General features: G+C 39.0%; 1 protein-coding gene across 8 annotated transcripts in view; it reads left to right on the forward strand.

The window, feature by feature from the left end:
• The window catches only part of TBL1XR1 (TBL1X/Y related 1), a 152,877-nt gene that overhangs the window by 61,543 nt on the left and 66,577 nt on the right, over nucleotides 1-24,757 (forward strand). For all 8 annotated transcript variants that reach the window (XM_053657957.1, XM_037128333.2, XM_053657952.1 and 5 more), the window contains one exon: nucleotides 17,834-17,910. The gene's annotated coding sequence lies outside the window, so the exon portion shown is untranslated. The remainder of the gene's footprint in view (nucleotides 1-17,833; nucleotides 17,911-24,757) is intronic.

Consider the following 24,757-nt stretch of genomic DNA (forward strand, 5'->3'; position numbering starts at 1 on the left):
AACAGTGTGTTTGTCTGTGGTTCCGTTAAAAGACAGGTCAGAGTCCCGTCACACATGAAATCCAGTAAAACAGCAACGGCTGCCGTGGTTGCTTTTTAAACCTCGGTGACTGTTCCATGCTCACCATCGTCTCATTTAGCTCTCCTAACAACAGCCCGCTCTGGGGAGAAAGTGTTATTATCCTCACTTTACAGGTGAGGAAGCAGGTTTGGAATAACCAGCCTAATGTCTCAGGCTCAGTGTGTGGTAGCGACTCGCAGTATTCTTGAAGTTCTCTTCTAATTCTGTGTAGTCTTTGGTAAAGAATGAATGAAACTGGATGGAAGGCAATTAATAAGTGACTGTGCTAATATAATTGAAAAGTTGTGAAGAACCGGACATTTGTTTCTGGCAGTTGCATTTTGTAAGGTTTACCAGTGAAGTGGCCTGGCAGGATTATGAGATGCCTGTGGGAAGGAGTAAGGAATTCGGTGTGGTTAAAGGAGAATAAGGGCATGAATTATTCACATTTTTAGGAGAGGGGAAAGCAAGAGATGAAGAGTGATAGGAGGCATGAGATAAGCATGTAATTTCACAGCGGCTGCCAGTGAACCGTAAGATTTGAAAATGCACAGCCAGCTTCCTGATAGTAGACGTGCCCAGGACATCCATGTTGCTGCAGATGTTACTCCCTTTAGTCTGAGAGTCCTAGCAGAGCGAATTTTTCTTGTTTTTTTCCCCCAGAATCTTGGGGTCAGAAACAGATGAGGAAAGGAGTCTCTGCCTGTTGTAAACTGTCTGAGTTTTAGGAATGGTCTGTTTAGTTCTTGTCTAGAACAATGAAGGAAAATATCAAAAATAGAAATATCTCTCAGACCTTTCTCAGTACAAGCTGTTCATACTTCTTGATGCAGGTTTTTGCCTTCCTTCCCAGTTCTTCTATTCTGGCCCGAGGTAATCAGTAGAATCAGAATCAAACCGCATACCCTACAAGAGCAAAGCTAAGGAAATGCCTTTTAAAAGCAACCATTACATTTTTAAATTTGCACCTGTGTTTGTAACAGAGTAGCACTGTGTTAAAATGCTTTTAAAATGTTTCAACAAAAAGAAGTGTTTTACCAAGATGTGATAGTTATGAGAGTGGGTTTGGGGGTCATGTGGTATTTCAGAGATAAGCATGGTTGTTAAATAATCACTTTTAGCTCTTTTTATTTACTTTTGAACAAAAAGTACACTTTCAGTATTCTGAATTTCAGATATGGTTTGCATTTGTCATTGTTCATCCTGAAATTGATTTTCTGAGGGAGTGAAAAGCAACCCAACAGTTTGTCATGGATTTTGATGATACCTGTGTGGACAAGGTCTATATTTTCACCACTAGCCTTTTCGTGGGAGGGATACATTTTGCCACGTGGTGTTCTAGACACCTGGTATTGTAAAGCCGAGTAAGGACTCTGTTGAGATGCACACCTTTTGTTGAGGGGGGACAGGCATGTGCAGCCAATGAACGTCTGCAGGTGACAGAGCTCAGGGTAGGATGTGACTGGTCTCCAGTTCAGCTGGAGGATTTTTTAATTTTATTTATTTATTTATTTATCTTTTAGAGGGGAAGAGAAGGAGAGAGGGAAAGAAATATCAATGTATGGTTGCCTCTCATGGGTCCCCTATTGGGAACTGGCCTGCAACCCAGGCATGTGCCCTGACTGGGAATCGAACCGCGCGATACTCTGGTTCGCAGGCCCGCGCTCAGTCCACTGAGCTACACCAGCCAGGGCCAGCTGGAGGATTTATAGCATCTCCAAAGTCACGAAGGTGTGGGGGCTCCGGAGGACACAGCATAGTGAGGTCACGCCCTAGAGACGGACTGGAATGGTTTTTGGCAATTGATTTCCTATAGCTATAGGAAATGAAGGAGGAGAAAGAGCCATTATTTGTAGCTTGGGTGAGTGGGAGAATGGAGAGATACACGTAGGTAGACAATCAACATAAGAAGAGGAACAAGTTTTGAGTGGGAGATGAATTAAGTTTTTATACGCAGTGAGTTTAAAGTGCTTTGGGGACTTCTGAGGGGTTTTCAGAGAGGAAAAAGCTTTTCTTTACCTTCGAAGTTCTTTCTGATGGTCTAACAAATCTACATGAGACAAGTTAACTAGATAAAATAACTAAATTTCATTACATACATCTGCACGGGAACCCCACATCCATGAGAGGTTCAAAGACAGGAAGTAAAAATGAGGTATATGTGGCATTCTGAACTAAGAAATGAAGTAAGGTATCAAGGGGCTTGAGAAGGGAGGAAGGTCCTTCATTGCAAGATGTAGGGAGAGCAGATATTCAGTAATTAGTAGTTTATCCTGCCATACAGATATGGGTAAGACCTCTAATTTAAATTCTTCAAGGGGTAAAACTTTTTCATGAGGCCTGGGGTCTGGATCGCCTTCCACTCAAAGTAATCCATATGCTGAAGTTGCAGTTCTTGGAGAGGCCTGTTCTGAACTCCTAGGGGGAAAGTGGTGTCCATTGGGCTCCAGGTTACGAAGAACCACTATTTTAAAGAAATTGAAGAAACAGAGGCAAGAAGTTGCTGCTGTTTGATTCCAGGTTCCTTGGTGTGGGGCATTCCATCAGGCGTATTAGGACCTCAGTTGGACACAGCTGCTGCTGCAGGAGCGTCCTGCCTGCAGGAGGAAGCAGTCTTCCTCCTGAACCTGTCTTCCCTTCTCAGGAAAGCAAAAGCCACCTCTTCTCCGCTGTCTTTTTTCTTAGGGCTGCCTCTCTCCGAAACAAGGGCTGGAAAAAGGAGTACTTGTCTGGACATGTTGCTTTGAACAGAATTGGGATTTCTGTTTTTGCGTAAATGAACAAGCAGTGACCCAACGAAGAAACCCACCATTGCCTCACTCACTTAACAATTTTAAAAAGCTGAATTTTCAGATAGTCAGTTTTGGGATGTATGGCTGTTGCAAGTAATATGGGCTTTGGACTTTGTCAAAATTGGGGGGAAGGAGATTGAGGAAGGATTCAGGGGGCTTTTAGGAAAAAGAATTGACAGAATTTAGTGGTTGATATGGGTGACAAAGACAGAGGGAAGAGTCAGGGATGATTCTCAGGCTTTCGACTTGGGTAGTGAATATTAATTAAGCCATTTGTGGCACTGTATTTGCTCCAGAAATGGCTGTTGTGTTTTTGTGCTTTCCAACACTTTTTTCTGAGTAAACTTCCAAAAGTAAGATGATTTATGCATTCCAAAATTTCAGGCTTGCTTTTAAAAAAAATTAATTTATTTATTTTTAGACAGAGGGGAAGGGAGGGAGAAAGAGAGGGAGGGCAACATCATTGTGTGGTTGCCTCCCACATGGGCCCCACTGGGGACCTGGCCCGCAAGCCAGGCATGTGCCCTGACTGGGAATCGAACCTGTGACCCCTTGGTTCACAGCCCGCGCTCAATCCACTGAGCTACACCAGCCAGGGCTCAGGCTTTCTTATGAATAATGATTATGCAAATGAATAAATTCAGCCTTACTCCCATCAGATGAGGTTCCTGATTTCTGTATGTATCTTTAAAAAAAAACCAATTAAATCTGCATAGTATTTGAAGAAATTGTTAGTTGTATGAAATACTTTAGATGGAAAGCTATTTGGAAGCTGGGTAGGGGTGGGTAGCAAAAGTAGCATTTATTGGTTGGTAGATTTACACTGTTCTCTGGGGTTGCTCACAACCCTCTTGTATTACAGACTCCATCTTAACCTGTTACAGTAAGAGAATGTAGATGAAAATCTTTCAAGTGATATTTGTATTAAAATTTATTTTTTATGTTGGAAAAGGAAAACACTTGGTGGAAACAGAGGCTTTGAAGAGGAACTCAAAAGACTGGAGAGTGGTTAAGAATTTAACATGGTGTGCAATGGCCACTTCTGCCCTTTATCACGTGTCGATTTTAGGAACTTCTTTGAGCCTCAGTTAACTTGTTTCGAAACAGAGACTGTAATACCTCCTGCACATACTTGTTGTGAGATCTAAATGATGTCGAGTGTACAAGCAATGCCGAATTGTAGTTAGTACTTCTGGTAAGAATATCTAACCTCTGGGACTCAATTTCTTTAGGACTGGACAGCCTTTCTTTTTAAACTTCAACTGTTTAGATCATCAAAACAGGTTTTCTATGCTACTTAGTTACTTTGGTTTTTTTGTCTCTGTTGCCTTATTTCTCAGAAAGCAGGAGATATTTTCTTTCTTTTGAGAGCCTGTTTTTTGGTAACCTGCTTTTTATTTTTTAAAAGACTTCAAGGAATATCAGAGGTCAGTCCAGTTATTGCTTATACAAGATGAACCAGAAACCAAAGTCACAGGCCTAAGACTGGCACCTTTGCAGCAGAGTAGGCTGAGGAACCAGGCGTATTTTGAGGAAAGGGTTCAGCAAATGTATCCCCCGTATATAGTTAAATGACCTTGATTTAAATTTTAGCTGTATTTTATATTATCTGCCAACATGGGGCATAAATTGCATGTGGAGTAGGAGTGAATGCCTCGTGGGAAGCTTTGCTGCTTTCTTATAACTGGGCGTGTCCCCTGGAAGCTACACCCATGACACTCTTACGAGATGGTAGTTCCTCTGTGGAGCTTGGGGTTTCTAAGCCAAGGTAGCTTCTGCACCCTCTGAGTTCTTGCCTCCTTATACCTTAGTCATCACGTGGTGGTGGTAGGAGGGAAGTGTGCGAAGGCTCCTGGATTGCACCTTCCGCTGCCCTGTCTGGCCTGTTACTAACTGCCCTGGTAGCCTTCCTGTCCTACATCCTTCTCAGTAAACAGGGTACAGGTGTGGCCTGCTTCAATTTTGTGGGTCCTCCTAGTTGAGTCTGACTCATCAAAATAGTAGTACTTTTCATCTGATTGATGAAGCTGGGCTTGAGCTTGAGAGCCCAGTGAACAATCAACAGATTTTCATGGGAAACAAAGATCACAACAGATAAACTTCCCAGGGTATTTCCCCTCCTAGAAGGAAGAGGTAAGAGTTTGCTGCCACTCCCCTACCTTCACAGGTCTCTCCTCTGTCAGAGTGACTTGGTGCTCATTGGGATCCAGAATTACGCTGTAGGTGGGACAGAGCTTACAAGTTATAAAGATACTCTTAATTTTTTCTAAGAGTTTGCAGTTGAAGGTATTGAAAAAAGTTCAACCAGTATTTATAGTTCTAGCTTTGTGTATTTTCACAAACTAGTTTTACTTTTCTTCCTCTTTATGTTTGCTCTACCGAAGAATATTGAATATACAATTGGAAAAAACAGACAAGATCAGAGGTTCTTAGGTATTTGAATTGTTGGTCTGTATCTGCATTTGTGTTTTCCTAGTTTTACAAAACTAGGTGTTTTAAGATAGTAATGGTAGATAAATATATGTAGACACATGTATTTACTAGACAATATAAGCATTTGCTGGATATTTAATCATTGAGTCTAGTAGGGCTTAAGTGAGCAGACATTTCATTTCATTGTATTTTTCTGCTTTTCAGTATCAGGTGTCTTGAAAGTTCAAAGCTTTTTGTGAGAATGCTTGTATGCAAAGTAGTTTGACTGAAAAGGCTCTGGGCAACAATTATGAAAGTTTCTCTTACTTAGCGTATCCTCTCTTTTAACATTTGATAACTTTACTGATGACCTCCATATTATTACAATGCTAAACACTTAAATAAACCTGCCATCTGTAATAGTTAATATCTATCCTAGGTATTATGGCCTCATATACAGGAGATATAGGATATAGGCAAGAACAGATATTTCAGAGAAAAAAACTGAGTCATTGAAACATGTGTGACCTGTTTTATGAATGTGGGTGTTCTAGGAACGGTTTCCAAACACTAAGGTGACAAAATCAAGATAAGGCACATCTTCATGCACGATTGCCCGAGTACAGAACATAGAATATACAGTAGCTTCCTGATACTGTGCCAGCTCTCAGCTGAAAACCAGCTCTGACCGTTCTCCTTACCACTGCAGCCTGGAGGCACCAGCTCCTCCCTCTTCCCTCAAACTGGGCCTGCCCCCCCATACAGACTTCTCCTTTTCATAGCACTTGACACCATCTGCATGCTACCTAATTCTAAATTTTGCGGGAATTTAAACTCCAGGGGGGCAAGGGTGTTTATTTACTGATGTATTTTAGTCAGTTTTCTTCTATTGTTGGTAAAGGGCTTTTAATATTAACAATGTCTAATAGATTAATGAAACTTCCTTTTCCCCCCTCCTTCCTTCTCTCTTCTTTCTCTCCACAGATCTATTATCTATTGCAGGATAAATCTTGCAGTGAGTTAAAAAAAAAAAAAGAAAAAAAAAACCCTACTACATACAGTAACTTGGCTTCAAGATAAACATAGTCTTTAAATTACATTGCTTCCTGGCTTCCTGAAGAAGAATCTGGCTTTCTTCTTGGTTTTCATTTTCTTGAGTAACTAATGCATTGCTAACGGAGATGGTTCATTTATACCAGGCAGGTCCTTTGTTGTTGATGGAATCTTTGGTTGCTTTCATATTAGAGAACTCTGAAAAGAAGAAAATTACCATTTTGTTTTAAATGTAATTCTGACTCTAGATTCATAAATTTGTTTTTAAAATGAATGACAAATAATTCACTTCCTCATTCCTATATCTGTGAATTATATTATGATTTAGGATTGTTAGAAAATGTGAAAACATCTTTTACAATCACACTTTACGTTATAGAAGTGACTTTGGTATCTAGTTGTTACTAATCACTTCAGAAAGCTTAAAATATGTATAATAACTGATTTCACCCACTACTGGTGAACATTGGCTAGTATGGGCAAAATTTCTGGCCAACATTTTTTTGTTGCTTCCATTTGTTCTGGCCAAGAGGATTCATTTCCGGGACTGCTTTGTTATTTCTACTCCTTCATTGTTCTTTGTTGCTTGTCTGTGTTTTTTTTTTTTTTTTTTTAATACTTCCCATTGTTATTTTTATAATTTCATAGAAAGTAAACAATTTTTTGCTTAGAACCTAAGTTTTTTATCTTTCACTACTGTATTATTAACTCTTTGCACACTTTCAAGCTATGTAAGCAATTACAATTAGCTGCTACTTACTCTGTAAGAAAACATCTTTAGATATGTAAAAAGATTGGTACTTTTTGTTTTTAATTTTATCATAGTCATCATAGTTTTATCATAGTCTTCTCTTTTTAAAAAAAACAATAGTTAACTCTTTCCTTGCTGAGCCATCTAATGTAGCATCTCTGCAGAGTGTAGTATTATATAATAGCTTCACTGTACAGAGGGCACTGAGGACTTCCTCATCATTACATGGGTATGGCGTGAAAGAGCTGAGTTTGTAAATGGAAAGAGTACAAATCCTTTGTTCTTTTCATTTTACTTCCACTGTCTTTTAAGTGTTTGACAATGGCAGAGAAATGATAATGTTTTAATACTTTTTTTATTTAATTGTTACAAATAGTGTCACATAATATGTTTGAATGCATTAGAGAATTTTATTCCCAAAGAATGGTTATATGGTTTTAGGAGAGAATGCTTGAGTAATTTTTTTTAACTTGGTCTGTTACTTTTTTCTTTAAATATCTTCACCTCATTTTACCTAAGCATTTCATTTTGGATCTTTAGAAGTTCGAGTGGTCTTGGGAATTACTTCATGGCCAGAAAAGTACTGTCTGTTGCCATTTTTGTGTGTTTGTGAATAAAGTTTTATTGGAAACAGTACTGCCTGTTCAGGTATGTATTGTGTCTGGCTGCTTTGCACTATAATACAGAGTTGAGTCTCTTCGGTGGAGACCACATGGCCTGTGAAACCAAACATGCTGTCTAGCCATAGCTTGCCAACCCTTAGATCATTGCATAGTGGGGGCTGACGAGTAAGAAGGAATAATAGTTGTGTTCATCTAGTCTCGGTGAGTGCTTTATTATAATTTGGGTGGTGGGCAGGGAGAGGAGTAGTGTTTTGTATTGAAGTAAATAATTACTTAAGAAAGGTTGTCTTCTTTCTTATCATGACCCCTGAAATGGGCGTGGGGTCACAGGAGCATGGGAGGGAGAATGAGCCTCTGTCCCCTGTGTTTGTGCCCCGAGTGAATCAGGCAGGCAGCACACTTTGTATTGGCTGGTTGAAATGTTTCATTTTAAATTTGGTGAAAAGTTAAATTGAAAGCAACTTGGCAATCCACCATCAGGTGACAGTTTGGCATTTTTTATAATTATGAACATGTTATCTAGATATTTTATTGTATACTTAGAGTGAATTGTGTTAAGACAGGCTATCCTTGATTTCGTAAAAGAGTGTAGTATCTCTGACAGCCACTTTAAACGTGAGAGTTAAATGAGCAATGTGTTTAAACTTTAAAACATTTGTTGGTAGTGTCTAGATTATACCAATTTAAAAAATATGAAGTCAAAGCAGCCAGTTTTTATTTTTTATGTGAAAATATGTAAAGAAATACTCTTTGTAAAGACACACAAGAGTGACTCATCTCTTTCATTAGTAGATAGAAATAGTGTAACACATTAAAATTCTGGACCCAGCACCTAGCTCGATGTAAATATTTTTTTCTCTTTGTGTGCAAAGTATTTCTGAATGACACTATTCATTTTATTAATCATCTGCTGGCATATTTTTAGTTTAAAAGAGGGTAAGAAGCTTACTCCTTTCTATTACCAAGTGAAAATTGAAGACTTAGGTTTTTTTCATTTTAAATTTATTTATTTTAATTGTTCAAGTACAGTTTTCTGTCTTTTACTCCCATCCCAGCCCATCCCCCTAGTGCTCCCCACCTCCCTCCCATTTTCACCCCCCTTAGTTTTTGTCCACATGTCCTTTATACTTGTTCCTGTAAACCCTTCTCCTTCTCTCCTGAAATTCCCTCCCCTCTCCCCTCTGGTCACTGTCAGCCTGTTCTCTATTTCAGTGTCTTTGGTTATATTTTGCTTTGTTTGTTTGTTTGCTTTTGTTGTTTAGGTTCCTGTTAAAGGTGAGATCATATGGTATTTGTCTTTCACTGTGTGGCTTATTTCACTCGGCATAATGCCATCCAGTTCCATCCATGCTATTGCAAAGGGTAGGAGCTCCTTCTTTCTTTCTGCTGCATAGAATTTCATTGTGTAAATGTACCATAATTTTTGGATCCATTCATTTACTGACGGGCACCTAGGTTGCTTCCAGCACTTGGCTATTGTAAATTGTGCTGCCCTGAGCGTTGGGGTGCATAGGTTCTTTTGGATTGGTGTTTCAGGGTTCTTAGGATATAATCCTAGCAGTGGAATTGCTGAGTCAAAAGGCAGATCCATTTTTAGTTTAGAAACTTAGAAAACTTCATACTGTTTTCCATAGTGGGTGTCCCAGTCTTCAATCCCACCAACAATGAACTAGGTTCCCCTTTTCCCCACAACCTCTCCAACACTTGTTTTTGTTGCTTTGTTTATGATGGCCATTCTGACCAGTGTGAAGTGGTATCTCATTGTGGTTTTAATTTACATCTCTGATAGCTAGCAATACTGAGCATCTTTTCATGTGTCTCTGAATGTTATGTATGTCCTCCTTAGAGAAGTGTCCAAGTCCTTTGCCCACTTTTTAATTGGGTTGCTTGTCATCTTAGAGTGGAGTCATGTAACTTCTTTATATAATTTGGAGATTAAACCCTTGTCTGAGGTATCATTGGCAAATATGTTTTCCCATACAGTTGGATCTCTCATTTTAAAATTGTTTTCTTTAGCTGTGCAGAAGCTTTTTATTTTGATGAGATCCCATTTGTTTATTCTTTCCTTTATTATGTCCCTTGTTCTAGGGGACATATCAGAAAAATGTTGCTGCATGAAATACCAGATTTTCCTGCCAATGTTCTCCTCTAGGACTTTGATGGTGTTATGGCTTATATTTAAGTCTTTTATCCACCTTGAATTTATTTTGGTGTGTGGTGTAAGTTGGTGCTCGAGTTTCATTTTTTTTTTCACATAGCTGTCCAGAAGACTTCGTTTTTTAAGTGTGATTGATAGGCTCTCTGCTTCAGTGAGAGGTCAGATGTGTTCACTGTCACTGTTGTTACATTGGTGAGGAGTGTTCCTTGTTACTCTGTGTGGTCACACTAAGTCAAGGTAATTACCTTGTTCAGGTACACTCCAAATATAATTTAAAAGCATCAATGATTAATCTTTTCTTTGAGTAGTTATGCTGTTATATTAACTCACAAAAGAAAAAGTGGACACTACAGTCATAGTAGCACACAGCACAACAGGATACGAATGGTCCGTTTGTGTCCTGCATGGACACTGCACAGTCAGAGAGACAAGTGGGTGTGACACCCAGGCCGTGCTCTGTCAGCCAAGCCATTTCTCTGGTATGGGACTGTGTCTTCTTGGAGGAGAGGGCTCCTTTTCACATCTATTATTATTATTATTTAAAAGTGATTGCATTTGAATTCTACGCCAGGCACTGTTTAGCACATTATAAATACTGTTATTCGGCTTTCATAAAATTACTTTACAGATGAGAGAACGTAGGTACTTTGTGAGAGGTTAAATAGCTTGTCTTAGGTCTTGGGGTGAAACCCAAGTTATGTGGCTTCACAGTTCAGGCTGTGAGCGCCTCGGGTACTGTAGTATATCCTCTCTCTCCCCTTCCCTCTCCTCCCCCGCCATTTGTCCTTCTGGAGTCTAGTTTGCAGGAAGTTACCATAGATGTCCCTGGTGGCCCCACTGAGATAGCGCACCGGAGCGCCGACCTGGAAGGAGCCACATGGGGGCGGCACACAGCCCCGTGTGTCACACGATGATCACTTCCTCACCCACGATAGGTCTGGGTCTTGTTTGAACACTTTCATTGGTTTGTTAAATAGATTTTTATGATTTTGAGCAGGAAAAAATACCTTCCTGTAATTGCTGCCTACTACTTACCATTCTGTCACACACGGCTTAGTCTCATTTGGTCAAGTTATGTGTCTCTTCATCTACACGTAGGTTCCAGCAATGCTCCTTTTGTGCTTTCATTATCATAGGTCTCTTTCCATCTCAGATACCGTCGTTATTACTGCTGTTCCCTTTCTAACTCATTTTTTGGAAGAAGGATTGAGTTTATCTTTTGTTTCTTATTGGTAATCTTCAAATTAATAAAACATTTAACTTACTTAATATGCAGTTGTATGTTTTCCACTCAAGTTCTGAGATCCACTCGCTTTGCAATGCTAGAATTTGAAAGAAGTGATTGTTTTGGGTGTCCTCACCCCAATATATTAGTAATTAAATCTGACTATTAAAATTCCCCATCCAACCCTTTTGTGCCACACGGTTCCAGTGGTCCCTGAACCCTGTTGGAATCACATGGGGGAGTTTTAAAAGTGCGTCCAACGTGCAGATTTCTACCCTAGATTGACTCAGTCTGCGTGGCACAGTTAGGTTACAATCTGGAAAGGCGTTTCTGTAGGACGCACTGAACCAAAGACCCAGTGTCCCTGGCGGGGCCGTTTTCTCTTCTGCCAGGAATGTTTGTTCACTAGGACAGTTTTTGCCTTGTCCTAGCCTAATTAGCTACTCAAAATTTGGTTTCTTGAATCAAATGTTCAGCAGTTGGGAAGAGTGAGAAACCTAGTACAGTGAAGGAATTATGTCAGTTTTTCTTTTGTTAAGTGGCAGGGCATTATTTATGTGGTCTCAAGCAAATTTGGAGAAAACGGAGTTTGTTTTTCCATCCTATTATTTCTTACATCCTTACACTGTTTTTACTGCCTCCCATCACACTAGTACTTGTTTCTTCCTCCCAGACTACTTGGGAAAAAAAAAGAAAAAAGGCTGGCTGCTCTCAGCTTTGTGTTAAGAAGAAAACAACATTGTATCTGTCACATTTCTAAGGCATCATAAATTATAAGGTGCGCCATTAATTAGTAACAGTTTTTCGGAAGAAAAAAATTAGTTTGTTGATATACCACTTTTTAAGTAACTGACAACAGTGCTTAAACAGTGCTCGTCTTTGTAGTATCACAACTGACATTTGAGTCTAAGACTTCCCATGCTTTAGGTATCTATCATCAAAAGTTTGTGAACTGGAAACATTTGATTGGTAGCTGTTAGTGCCTAAAAAAATCAGTTTGATCTTTAATAACATTTGAAACTGGCCAAATCAAACTTTAATTTAAAAAAGTTAGTGGCTTAGTATAAGAGAATTTGTCATTGTTATTGTCTTTAATTGTATTGTTTACTCTTTGACAGGCAAATTTTGGGGCACTTCCTAGTTTTTTGTCTTATTCCTACACAATAGTTTTTTTTTTGTATAAATCTGACAAAATTCAAGTACATGTGATGATACCAATGAAATTAACTCAGCTGAAGTGGTAACTATATAATTAGACATTAGTGCATATTTATTTTACAATGCATGTTTAAATTGTTTTTAAATTGGATTTGTGGTCTTGAGTATATCCTATCTTTAGAAAATTGGAATTATAATGTACAACTCAGGTCCATTTTCCCTAAGTTGCTTAAATAATGAAAGAAAGGGAAAATCAGCCAGTGATGGTGAACTTGGGTTTGCTCTGACCACTCTGCCTTTGAGTCTGATCTCAGGGGGGCTTTCCTTCAGATATCCCTTCTGTTACAGCTCTTCCCCTTTCCCACTGGCTGTCTAGAATATTACATGTATGTGATTCCATGGAAATTGAGAAGGGGTTGAGGAGAGTCCAGGATACAATGTTTTTAGACTCAGGTTTAGAGGCTTTGATGGATGCGTAGTCTGATACTAGAGGTCGCCATGTTGAAGAAGGCCATTAATGAAAGTCTTGTGAAATGGATCAATGGAATCGAGAAAATTCCGTTGAAACTTCAATTTTCAATACATTCTTTCTTCAGTTGTTCCAGTTGAAGATAACCACTATTTGTTTATTTTACTTTTAATCGTGTGCTAAGCAATTCAGTTTGGACATTGCCTGTGGCGCTGCTTTTGTCCACAAGTTCACTTACTAAGAAATGCTTCCGCACATATCAATTATGGTAGGATCAGTATGTTTTTCTTTTAATTTGGGAGGAGGATTTTTCAAATTCAAACAATTCATTTGAACTTTTTATTTCTTAAGGATACCAAGTATATCTTCTTGAATTTGGTTCTAGATTAGATTATGTTGGAACTGTAAATTATAAGCAGCTTTTCTATTTTTACTTTTCTCAGGAAAAGGGCCTATAATTCATTAGCTTTTCAAAGAAATCTACAAATCAAATAAATTTATTCCTAAAGACTTCAGGGTAGTATTTTTGAAGATCAGTCAAAATATACCATTGAACTATTATAGGATTTTTGCATATTAAAAAATCCTAATTGTGCGTAGGTGGTAGATTTTAGAAAATGTCTACTGAGTCAGCAGTGTCTGTTTTATGCCTAAAGCTTTTTCTAAAATTAGAACTTCTTTTATTTTAGGTAAAATGTTCTGAAATATAGATTCCAAAAGCAAACCTTTTTTTTCTTAAAGATTTTATTTATTTGTTTGTTTGTTTGTTTGTTTATTTATAGAGGGGAAGGAGAGAGGGAGAGAAACATCAATGTATGGTTGCCTTTCATGCATCCCCTGCTGGGAACTGGCCTGCAGGGAAGCAGCCTGCAACCCAGGCATGTGCCCTGACTGGGAATCGAACCGCAATCTTTTGATTCCAAAAGCAAACCTTTTTGTTGGAGTTAAAACCGAGACCTACAGACATTTATTTTATTACAAGTAAGCAAATAGCTTTAACGTATGTAGAACAAGTTAGTTGATAGTTTTATGCTGATTTTATAGGATAATGAGGTGTTTTTTTTGTTTGTTTGTGTTGATGGCAAAAGATCAGTCTTTATTGGTCAGTTCCTAGGAGGGTTACTGAAATTATTGGTGTAGCTAGGCTCTCCTAAGCACTTTTAAAGTTTAAAAAAAAAAAAGTTGTGCTTCTTCCTAACCAATATGATTTATTTGTGCTATACTTCATTCTCTCTTATGTTTCATTTTCAAATAAGTATGTACTTATTTCTACACATAGAAATTTTGTAACACTTCATAAACATACATATCTTAAGAACTCTGTATGTTTAAGGTACTGTTTAGTCCTGTGATGGTTCAGCCGATGAACAGATCAGCCCCTGGTCTCCGCAAGTGTGTGGTGAGGGAGGCTCAGATTTCTCTGTGCAGAAAGTGGAGCGAACAGTCAAGGGAGGAAGCACATTCGGGCTGCGTCTGGAAGGGCAGAACCACAGTAGGAGCACATTTCTGGCAGAGGAATGAGCACTGTCGTGGCAGCCGGACTGTGGAGGTCAGAGAGGGAGGCTGGTCTGCTCTGGTGAGAGTCGAGGGTGTTTCAGCAAGTGAGATCAAAGGCAGGTGCAAAGGGTATGCGTGATTGTGACTTCTGGACAACTTGAATTACTTTAGTGCTAATGGTTTTAATATACTGAGTTTTTCGGACTGTAAGACGCACCCAGGTTTTAGAAGAGGACAATAGGAAAGCAAATTTTGAAGCAAATAATGTGATAAAATACTTAATGACGTAAATGACACAGGCCGCCCCCCACACCACAGTGAGCCAGGTAAGCTACATTCGGACTGTACGGCCAACCCCCATTCCCTCCCAAATTCAGGAGGGGGGTGCATCTTACAGTCCGAAAAATACAGTGCCTTCTGTCAGATTATCTTAAGTGCACCTTAGGTTTTGGTAATTCTTTTGTAAAATACATAACTATACCTTTTAAAATTCAGATGTTCATTTTATAAGATGAAGAATCGTGGGGTGTGCTTTATAAATGCACACCCAGTGGCTGGGCAGAGGTATGTGAGTCGAGTAGAAAAACATGTGATACAAAATCCAACATACAGCCCTGCATGTGTTTATTGTTTAGCAGCTCCCCAGTTTTCCAGATTGTATTGTATGTGCAAATGGGCAGACCTGTCAACACATTATTTTCCACAGATTAATTCACCCTTCAAATCCTAGAATCAAATTTTTATTTTACTACGTAAACATTTATGAAACCACTGTTGTGAATTTTCCCTTAAGGGCCACAGTCTACTGGGAAAAGTTAAGTGAGTGAATAAAGAAAACAAGGGTAGAGAAGATACAGAGAAAATGAGATTTGAGACACATATGAGGATGATGAGAGAAAGATTCGCTGACTGTGGAAAAGTAGGAGAAGAGAACCAAGAAGAGGAGGAAAAATCTAAAAGTTGGAATTATCTAATTTTATCTTTTTCAAAGGTAGATCTGTGTGAGTTTGTGTGCTGTGTATGTACACATCCCAATAGTGAAAACAAGTATCAGTTGGGGTACAGTCCTGTGCTACTCTCTTTATGTTCATTTTAGGTTTAAAAATTATTTATTGCAATGTAGGTGTTCACGTTTATATCCTTATTTGCCTGGGATGCCAGAGCTGTGTATAACGTAGGGTATAGAATGGTTTTCAGAAGGTGGAGGAGTGTTCCACAAAGTGACAGTGGCACTCCCATTCACTGGTTCCATTTCCGGGAATTGCTGTGTACGGGGTGGGGTTGGGGACAGGGGCAAAACCCCCAGACTTACCTTCTGGAAGGCTGGCCCCTTTGTGGCACAGGCTTCCCCGGTAGGTGAGTGTTCTAGGAAGACATCTGTGCCAGCATATACTACCTGGCGTTGTTGTGAGAGGCCACGTTCGGCCTTAGTGAATTTTTTTGAAGACTCTTCGAACACATTTGTCCATTTCATGGTGGGCGATTCACGAGCACACCTGCCCAAACCACGATGAGTGTTCAGTTTCTGACCAAAACCAGCTTTACCCCCATGCCCTACCCTCCGTATTCACCTGATCTTGCCCCAGCAACCTTTTTGTTTCCCCCAACGAAAAAAGTCCTCAAAGGGAAACATTTTGTTGATGTGAAAGCGGCAGAAGCCCTAAAAGGCATCAAAATCATTGAGTTCAGAAACTGTTGAGCAGTGGAAAAACATCTTGAAGAGTGTATTGCATCAGATGGAGCATGCTTTGAAGGCGACTGAAATTTAAACATACACAATTTTCTAAATTCAGCTTTCTGGGAGGTTCTTCCTCATATTTAAGCTTATACTACACTGTAAGTTTACTTGTGCTTGAATTTGTAGATTTATGGGTTATATTAACTAGTTTTAAACAAACTGCACAAATAAGACTAATCACTTACAGATTCCTACAAAGAAACTGAATATAAGAAACATCAATAAGAATAGGAAACAAGAAAATGGTAGACCTGATACAAAGCACTGGAATGAATTTTCCCTCGCCATGTTCTAGTCATTTTAGAAAATGGATGAGAAATGCGGAGATTGTCTGGAAAGATACTCGACACACAGGCATCCATTCATTATTGGTATTGACGAGCCTTGCTGAAAGAGTAGATTTTGTATTTGGGGATTTTAGTTAATAATGATACAAAAGTATCATGACATAAAAGATGTTTAAGAGTCAGGAAACTAGAATGTTTTAAAACAATATTATAGCTTTCTAAATAAATAATCTTTATTTAAAAATTGGTTTTGTATATTGTACAATACACATAATTCAGTAGCACATGTTAATTATTTATAAATGAGTGGAGTAAATGTATGACCAAACTTTTTTCTGGTAAGGGTGATCTGCCAGTTTTGGGGTAACATGTTACCCTGTCTGGTTTATGGCTTAAAAACTGATGGAAATTTTGTAGTAAAATAATTGATGTTTATAACAAATGACCGTGAGGTAAACAGCCTAGCAGTAACCTAATTTGCACTGGAACTCAGTGAAGATATCTGCAGAACCTTCCTCAGTGCCTGTCGGAGGTTAGAAAGGGTCTGCCAGCCGCCTCCTGAGTGTCTTCTAACAAAACCCTGCGGGGCTCCTTCCTCTCTCTTGAAACATCCAAGGCTGGTGGGATATTTTATATGGTGCTGCAGACATCTGTAGTTTCAGTTAAGTCTGTGATAGAGTCAATAAATGTTATTTTAATTTCCAGATTTCCTTATGACTTAAGATACAGAATAGCACAGAAGTTCTAGTATGGCCACCGAGTTGGCAGTCAGCACCAGTGAAAGTTCCAGTGAAGATAAAATTGGAAGGGAGCGAACTTGAAGGGATTAAATTGTGTCTGCAGTTATTCAGTGTATTTGCTTAGTTATCTTCTTAGTGTTTCCTGACTTACTTTACTGCGCCATATGTGAGTGTCGGAGGAGAAGCTCCTGCGCTCCTTTCCGTGGTGTCAGCCTGTTCTTGACAGAAGACGGTGCTCTGCTCTGGCCCCGCCGTGGACTCCTGCAGCGGGCTGTGTCCCCCCCCTCCAGGGTCTCCACGCTGACCTGGGGGGGGCATGCGGAAGACCGCGCTGTATGCACGTTCACAGAAAAGCTTCGTGGGAAGTCGTGGGCTGTGACTGGATGAACTCTAAAATGCAACTTCTGAAGAGATTCAAGTTTAATAAGTTTTGATTGAAGTGGTTTTAGATACCAGCCATGTATTTCTCTGTATTATTAAATAATATAGAGAATATAAGTTGAATGCTATTCTTCATGGTTCATAATTCTAGATTATTAACATATTGGACACGTTTACAGTAATATTTGCACGAGTTGAGTTAAATGCGGGTCAGTTAGTGCGAGTTCATCTCGAGTCTCATTTTGTTCATTGTGTCACTCTTTTAGGAATATGATAAAGATTCAGTGCCTGCCGCATGTTACGCACGCAGAAGTTGCTGCTGCTGTTTGTAACAGTTGCTTAGGGGGAGAGAGACAGGCACTGTTGCTTAGGTGGAGACCGCACAGACATAAATGAAGAGTGTTTCGTACATGTAGACTTTGGCATGAGGAGTCTTTGAAACTGAATTGTCTTAGGGCACACTGACTGTTTTACTTTCCTTTTTCTCAGCATCAGCAACAGCCGCAGCTTGTGATTGGTGGCGCGGATACTCCGTTGTACGTCCCCACATCAATGCACTGCCAATGGTAAGAACTCTCCCGCTCTAAGTGTTCAAGTGTCTGCGTTGCTCCTTTTAGCCTTCACTTATTTAAAGACTCTGTCAAGGATTTTGAAAGTTTCTCACAAAGTATACATGTGTTCCCAAACCGAAGAAATACTTCTTTAAAATATACAATTTGAGGTACTTACAGTATTTTTCGATTCTTTAGTATTAAAAAGTGAAAAGGCAAGTCCTTTGAATATTTCCATTATCTGTAGGTTTTAAAACCTCTTGGTTGTGGTTCTCCCGATGAAGAGTATTATTGTGTAGTGCTACTCCTGTATTTTAATGAGTAGACTATATGTGCATAGAATTTTCATGATGAACTTAATGTTTTTAGCGGCAGTAATCGCTTGTGCTTTTGTCTGTCATCTTACTATAATTTTGCATATTGCATTTATCTTAATATTTATACTTAATGGGGATTTAAATGGCTGAAATTCTGCCTATTTTTAGCTAGTGAATAATTTTTGGAAGAAACATTTTTATCTTTTTCACCATTTAGAAGCCTTTCTCTGTGGAATGAAAATCTGTCCACTGTGTTATGTAGCAGAAAGACCACTGGACTCTGTAGGAGTTAGAATTTGCTTTCTTTCTTACATGTGTCTTTCTTACATGTGTCTTGGATGACTTTTGGCGGGTACTCATAAAATCCAATGATGGAATTGGAATAAATTAAGTTTACTTCAGCTGTAGGCTAAGTGATCTCATCACTCTTCATTTTAGATTAGAATGATTCTCCCTTACAAACAGTAACTCCTTACCTAAATTGTATTGCTGTGTATTTTGGAGCTCAGTAAATAGCAGGAGAAATAATTTTACTTTTTGTTATTTAGAATTAATTACTTAACAACATCTGTTTCAAAATAGTACATCATCAAAAATTTTAATTATTTTTATTTAATCACGTTTTTGCTTTAAAAATTAAACCACGGAGCTATAGAAACTGATTAAGGTTTATAGAATTTTTCGAAAATAGTAGATGTATCAGTATGAAACAAAAACTAAAAATTAACAAGAACAAGAGTGGGATACAAGGGTGAGATAATTATCTGTGGAAATATTCCTAGGAGAGGGTTCATTTTAAAGATGGATTTGTCAGTACCTTGTTAAGGGGACGGTTTCCTTTGTCTAAACTACCTTTTGAATTCTTATTGGGGGGGTGGGGAATGACCACTCTCTCACTGCCTCCTCCCCTTCTGTCCCCTCCAATCCCCTCTTTCCCCCTCTCCCCTCGGTTCACTCCCCTCCCCCTCCTGCAGCTAATGGGGAATGTTGGGGAAAATAGGAAACTTTTCCTGTCTTTACCCAGCTTGAAGTATTACATCGTTCTTCATTAATTTATGAATTACCTGCTGGGTTCTTTAGGGTGCTTGGGTGACTCATTAACTCATTATATCTTTTTTTTTTTCCTTTTGGAACACTACTGAGTTTCTATTGTAAGAAGCAGCTCTATGGTAAACCATCTTTGGCTCTTTGGAATATCTGCCCCTGGTGTTGTGTTTGGAGTTCACATTTGAAACCTGTTAGTTTACCATTTTACTGGAGTCTTACCTATCGGTAACACGTCTCCCCTGAACATCAGTTGCACAGGCTTTTGGTGTCTGCTGTCCTCAAGTGAGGTTTGAAATGTGCTGCTCACATAGGCTGTGTGCTGTTTTGTCTTGGAAACAGCCCATAGACTGTGTTTTAAATCAGATCATCTCACAATTTTGCTGAACTTACCTGAAAATCATTTCTAAGTTATGACCACAGAAATTTGTTTATTCATGTTAGTGTTCTATATATGTGTGTATGTTAGAGATGAAGGACAAAATGAACAACAAACTTGCTTACGTTCAGCTGAGGACACAAAAAACATTTGTACACATTGGCATGCAGTGCTTGTAAATTTATGGACACTGGTCCAAAGTGGTGATTCTCCTGTGGACCCGAGAAATGCCGCAGCGTTCATGGCTATGCCTGTACTGTGTTCTCTGAACGTGCCGTAAAGGAGTGCTGTGTGGGGACCGTGAACCCTGCTACCCCCCACACCCGCCCTCACCTTCGCTCTTGATGAAATAACCATGAGGGATCCATAACATTCATTTTTTATCCCACTCATCACTTGTCCAGGTACAAGTTATTTTAACTGTAATTGCACCTTAAATCATGATTATTTACAGCTAATTCCTATATAAATGGTTTATACTACTCTCTGTAGTTTCCTTATGGAATTAATAGAACCCATTGGCCGACAGTAGTGTATTATTATTTTAATTTGATATTGCGAAAAATTTCAGTTGTACGTGAGAGTAGAGAGAATAGCTTAGTAAACTCTCACCTAGCTGCAGTAGTCACCAATTTGGGTTCATTTAACCATCTGGCTATAATTCCCCTGTGGGGGGCACCGCCCCACTTGATCATTTTGAAGCCAGCACTTAGAAGTGCATGATTTCATTCATAAATGTTTTAGTGTGTGTCTGTGGAAGGTATGGGCCGTGGAAAAATGTGTGCCACCTGACCATTTTCACACTTTAAAAACTAGCAGCGCTTTTTATTTGAAAAGGAATTTAATATACAACAAAATTTATCTTAACAGTTTTTAGTGTGTAGTTAGTACACATATGGGTAGTATTAACTGTCTTTACATTATTATACAACAGATTGCTAGAACTTTTTGATCTTGCAAAACCGAAACTCTCTACCTACTGAACCACAACTCGAAATGCTCCTTCTCCCCCAGCCATTAGCAGCAACCAGTTCACTTCTTGTTGCCACGAGTCTACTTTAGCTACCTCCTATGAATGGAATCGCACGATATTTTTCCTTTGTGACTGGCTTGTTTAACTTAATGTAATGTCCTCTAGGTTCATGCATGTTATACCATGTGACGGTTTCATTTTCCTCTTTCTAAAGGCCGAATAATACTTTGTATGTCTGTGTCGTGTTTTCTTCATTCCTTGTCAGTGGACATTTGGGTTGCTTACACCTCTGACTGTGGTGAGGAATGCTGTGCATGGATCTCTTTCATGTACCTCCTTTCAATTCTTTTGGTCATATACCCACCCAGAAGTGAGGTTGCTGGACCATGTGGTAACAGTTCTCATTTTTTGAGGCACCTCCATACTGTTTTTCAAAGGGGCTGCACCATTGCATATTCCCAACAGTAGTGGGCAAGGGTTTTGATTTCTCTACTCTCTTGCCAGTACTTGCCATCTTCTATGGATTGTTTAGTTTTATTTTATTAGATAATGGGCATCCTAATGGTTGGGATGTAATGGCAGTAATCTCTTAATATCACCATATATCCATTTAGTTGGTTTCCCCATTGTCTTTTAAATAATTTTATATCACAACAATTCATATATTACATTTGGTTGGAATGCGCAGCTTATGTGTTTAAGCTCTTTGTTTATTAATAATTTTCCCCTTTAGAGAAAACCCAACCCATAAGGTTTTTTCATTCAGTAGTTTATTAATTGGCATTCCTGTAGTAAAATGGCTCCCTTTACCTTGTATGTTTTGGTAAATTGGTACTTATATCCAAAGGTTTCATCTAATTCAGGACTTTTTGCTTTATTTAGGAGGGAGGGTTGGGGTGGTGCTAAGTAATTTAATTCCATGAAGAAGTACATTATGTTTGGTTGTCTGTTTGTTATACTACGTGGTCATTGTGGGCCATTCCCCTGATGCATTATTTCCGTGAGTGTACAGAATGTTGACATCCTAGTTGTATCAAGTCTTTATCATCTGTAACCTTCCAGCAAACAGAAAATTCCCTCATTAGATGCTTGGTTTGCCCTGTGGTACAGTTGCCACAGGAGAGGCACACTGAAATACTTGATTCTTTCCTTTATTTACTAATTCTCAAATACTCAGTTGTTCCCTAGAATCCTGGAAAAGTAGACCAATGAGAACTTTTTAAGGTGTCATTGTGAGTTTGTAGATTTAAGTATTATGTTTATTACATTGTAGTTTTTACTCTTTATTTTATGGATGCTTACATTGTGTTGGCCCAAGAAGCCTTTTTGAGTTGACATCTGAGTCTTTTTGACAGTGGCTTTCATAAAAATCAGTACTTGTTAGTGCAGTTATTTTGAAACAGTTCATAAGCATCTGTCTGCCTTTTTGTTTTGTTGCTACCCATAGTAAAGATGGATATTTATTTCAAAAAGACTTTGCTCTATCTTCCTTCCATGTAACAGAGCGGACCACATTGCCACCACCAACACACTGTGTGTGTGTGTGTGTGTGTGTGTGTCTGTGTGTCTGTGTGTGTCTCTGTGTACGTTGTGTGCGTATGCACACAGCAGATCATTCATTGGGGTCCCCTAGCCCTGGTTTGCCATGGTCTCCTCCCACCCATCCTTTATCTCCACGTTTAGACCTGTGCTGTGCAGTGTAATAGCCACACTGTGAAGATTCAAATTTTTAAAAAGTACTATCTCGATTTCAAAATATTGATTATCAGAAGTAATAGTTTGATAAGTTAAATACAATATATATTAAAATCAGTTGCTATGTGTGTCTTTTAAAGTTTCCACATCTGTAGAAAATGTAAAACTAGATATGAGGTTTATATTATGGCTTACAATGTATACGCATTAACACTATTGTTCTAAACCTCGCTGTCCCAACTACCAAGTCTGTATACTCATATTCTGCTTGTTTGCCAGAAACAAGTAATTAGCACAGTGAAAACTTGCCTAGTGCCAAGATCTGGGAAAACTAGAACGACCCTGGAGGGTTCCTAAAATTAGACCACAGGGCCACATGTACAAAGCTCAGTAAGTTGTCGTTACTCACTGAGTAAGCCCTCCTTTTACAAATGAGGTACTAAGGCTTAGACAGTGATGTCATATCATGTCCTTTGTCATAGTCACAGGAGCAAGGCTTGAACGGATCTCCTCATTTGCAGTTCAGCATTTTAAACAATTGTGTCCTGCAAATCATATAGAATCTGAATTATTCTTCCCAGGTGAATCATGAGAGTTTTCACAGGACCTCCAGAGGAGACAGAATAATGGGATTAAAGTATCTTGATGACTATATCTAGGTGTTTTTCATTACTGTTAAGAACTAAAGAAGAAAACTATCAGGAAAAAATGTAATTAAAATTAGATTTTTTTTTTCCTCAGAAAGATAGTTATTCAGTGTTTGCTCTCCTTTGTCTATATTTAACTTGTTAAATCATTCCCCCATCCCCAGCTTTTCAGTTATAAACTTTCCACTTGTTTCTTTTTATACTTTCATTTCAAGTGCATGCGTTTACCCTGTGGAAGATGGTTAAAGTAGCTGCCTTAATGTATTTGATAATTATATGTCTGGATCTCATGCCTGGATCATATCCAGATTAGCATCTGATTGTTGTAATGTTGAGTAATTTTTTTATTATATTCTCTTGAGAAATATTTTTTCCTTCTGATTAAAGCAGGTGATCAGCATGGTTGGTTTCAGACTACAAGTTATGTCTCACTCTAGTGTGGGCAGCGGGTACAATGTTAGGTCACTTTTCAAGGCCATTACTAAGCTGCTTTGGTTTTCCTCCTCACACGGAGCACTCAGGCTTACAGGGAACCTACACAGTGGCTTACTTATATCTTTAGCTCTCGAAAGTTTAGCTTCTTTGGGTGTGTTCTGCATAGACACCTTAGGATGAACTTGGGGCTTTGCTGGTTCATACACAGACGTACAGGGCCTCCTCCTTCAGCGTTCATGCTTGGCAGCACCCAGAGGCATCTTTTCCTGGTTCGTTTGGCTCTTTTGGAACAAAAGGACTGACTTAATCAAGCCTCTGAGAGACCCCTGCACCGATAGGTTATGTCAGTTACAGTCTTTATAAAGCAAGTGGCTCAGAAGAATAACAGGAAGGTAGAGTTAAAAAAATGGAGTAGTGCTTCCTGTCGGATGAATCCACACACAAACCGTGACCATGCTCCCTGGATAACAAATGAACAAAAACCATTATGAGGACACTGTAGAACAAGCAAAAACGAGTAGAAACTGGACCGGCTTAGGGGAGCATCCTCATGGTTTTGCCTGAGGGCAGTCTCCTGCTGGCTCATGTGCAGTCACTGGTTTGAGGAATCAGAGGCAGAGTTCAGAACTAACTAACTACACAGTAGTTGCAGAGGAAGGAGTCAGCAGCAGGAAGAGGGAGGGAATCCTAGAACCACAGAGTAGGGTACTAAGTACTGTTTCTGGGTTAGGGTTGTTCCCTAACCCAGAAACAGTTGAAGTGTCTGTCAGCATGAGAATAGGTAAACTGCGCTATGTTTGTACTACCGGATATTACTGAGGATGGAGAGGAACAAAATATTTATTGATGCCTGCAGGAACTTTGAAATACTATGCTGAGTGAACATAGCCATCCTAATAAACAGGGCATTAATGTATAATTCCATTTATATGATGTCCTAAAAATAACAACAAGCACATTTTATCTGCTCAAAATACGGGGTGGAGGAAACAACTAATTTATGTTGTCCAAAAAAACCAAACAAACAGTAGTTATTATGGCTTAGAAACCGGTGCCTGGGTTTTGGGGACAGGGGTTGAGTGGGAAAGGGCACGTAGGAACTTCCTCGGGCAACGATGATATCCCGTGTTCTGTTAGGGAGTTTGGTTACTTGAGCATATTCATTTGTCAGAACTCATTGAATGGCAAAACTAGTATTATCCATTGTATTTTGTGTGAAGTTCTTTTTTCGTTAAAAGAAAAACCACATTAAATAATTTGCTACAGTTAGTGATAGGCAAGCTGAAAAATACATGGTAGAAGTATACTGAGGTCTGTAGCAGCTTTTGAAATGCTTCAAAAATTGAGACCAATTAACAGATGTGGCAAAACC

This window comes from Artibeus jamaicensis, unplaced genomic scaffold, assembly GCF_021234435.1.
Source record: "Artibeus jamaicensis isolate MK-2021 breed Jamaican fruit bat unplaced genomic scaffold, CSHL_Jam_final scaffold_474, whole genome shotgun sequence".
Taxonomy (NCBI): Eukaryota; Metazoa; Chordata; class Mammalia; order Chiroptera; family Phyllostomidae; genus Artibeus; species Artibeus jamaicensis.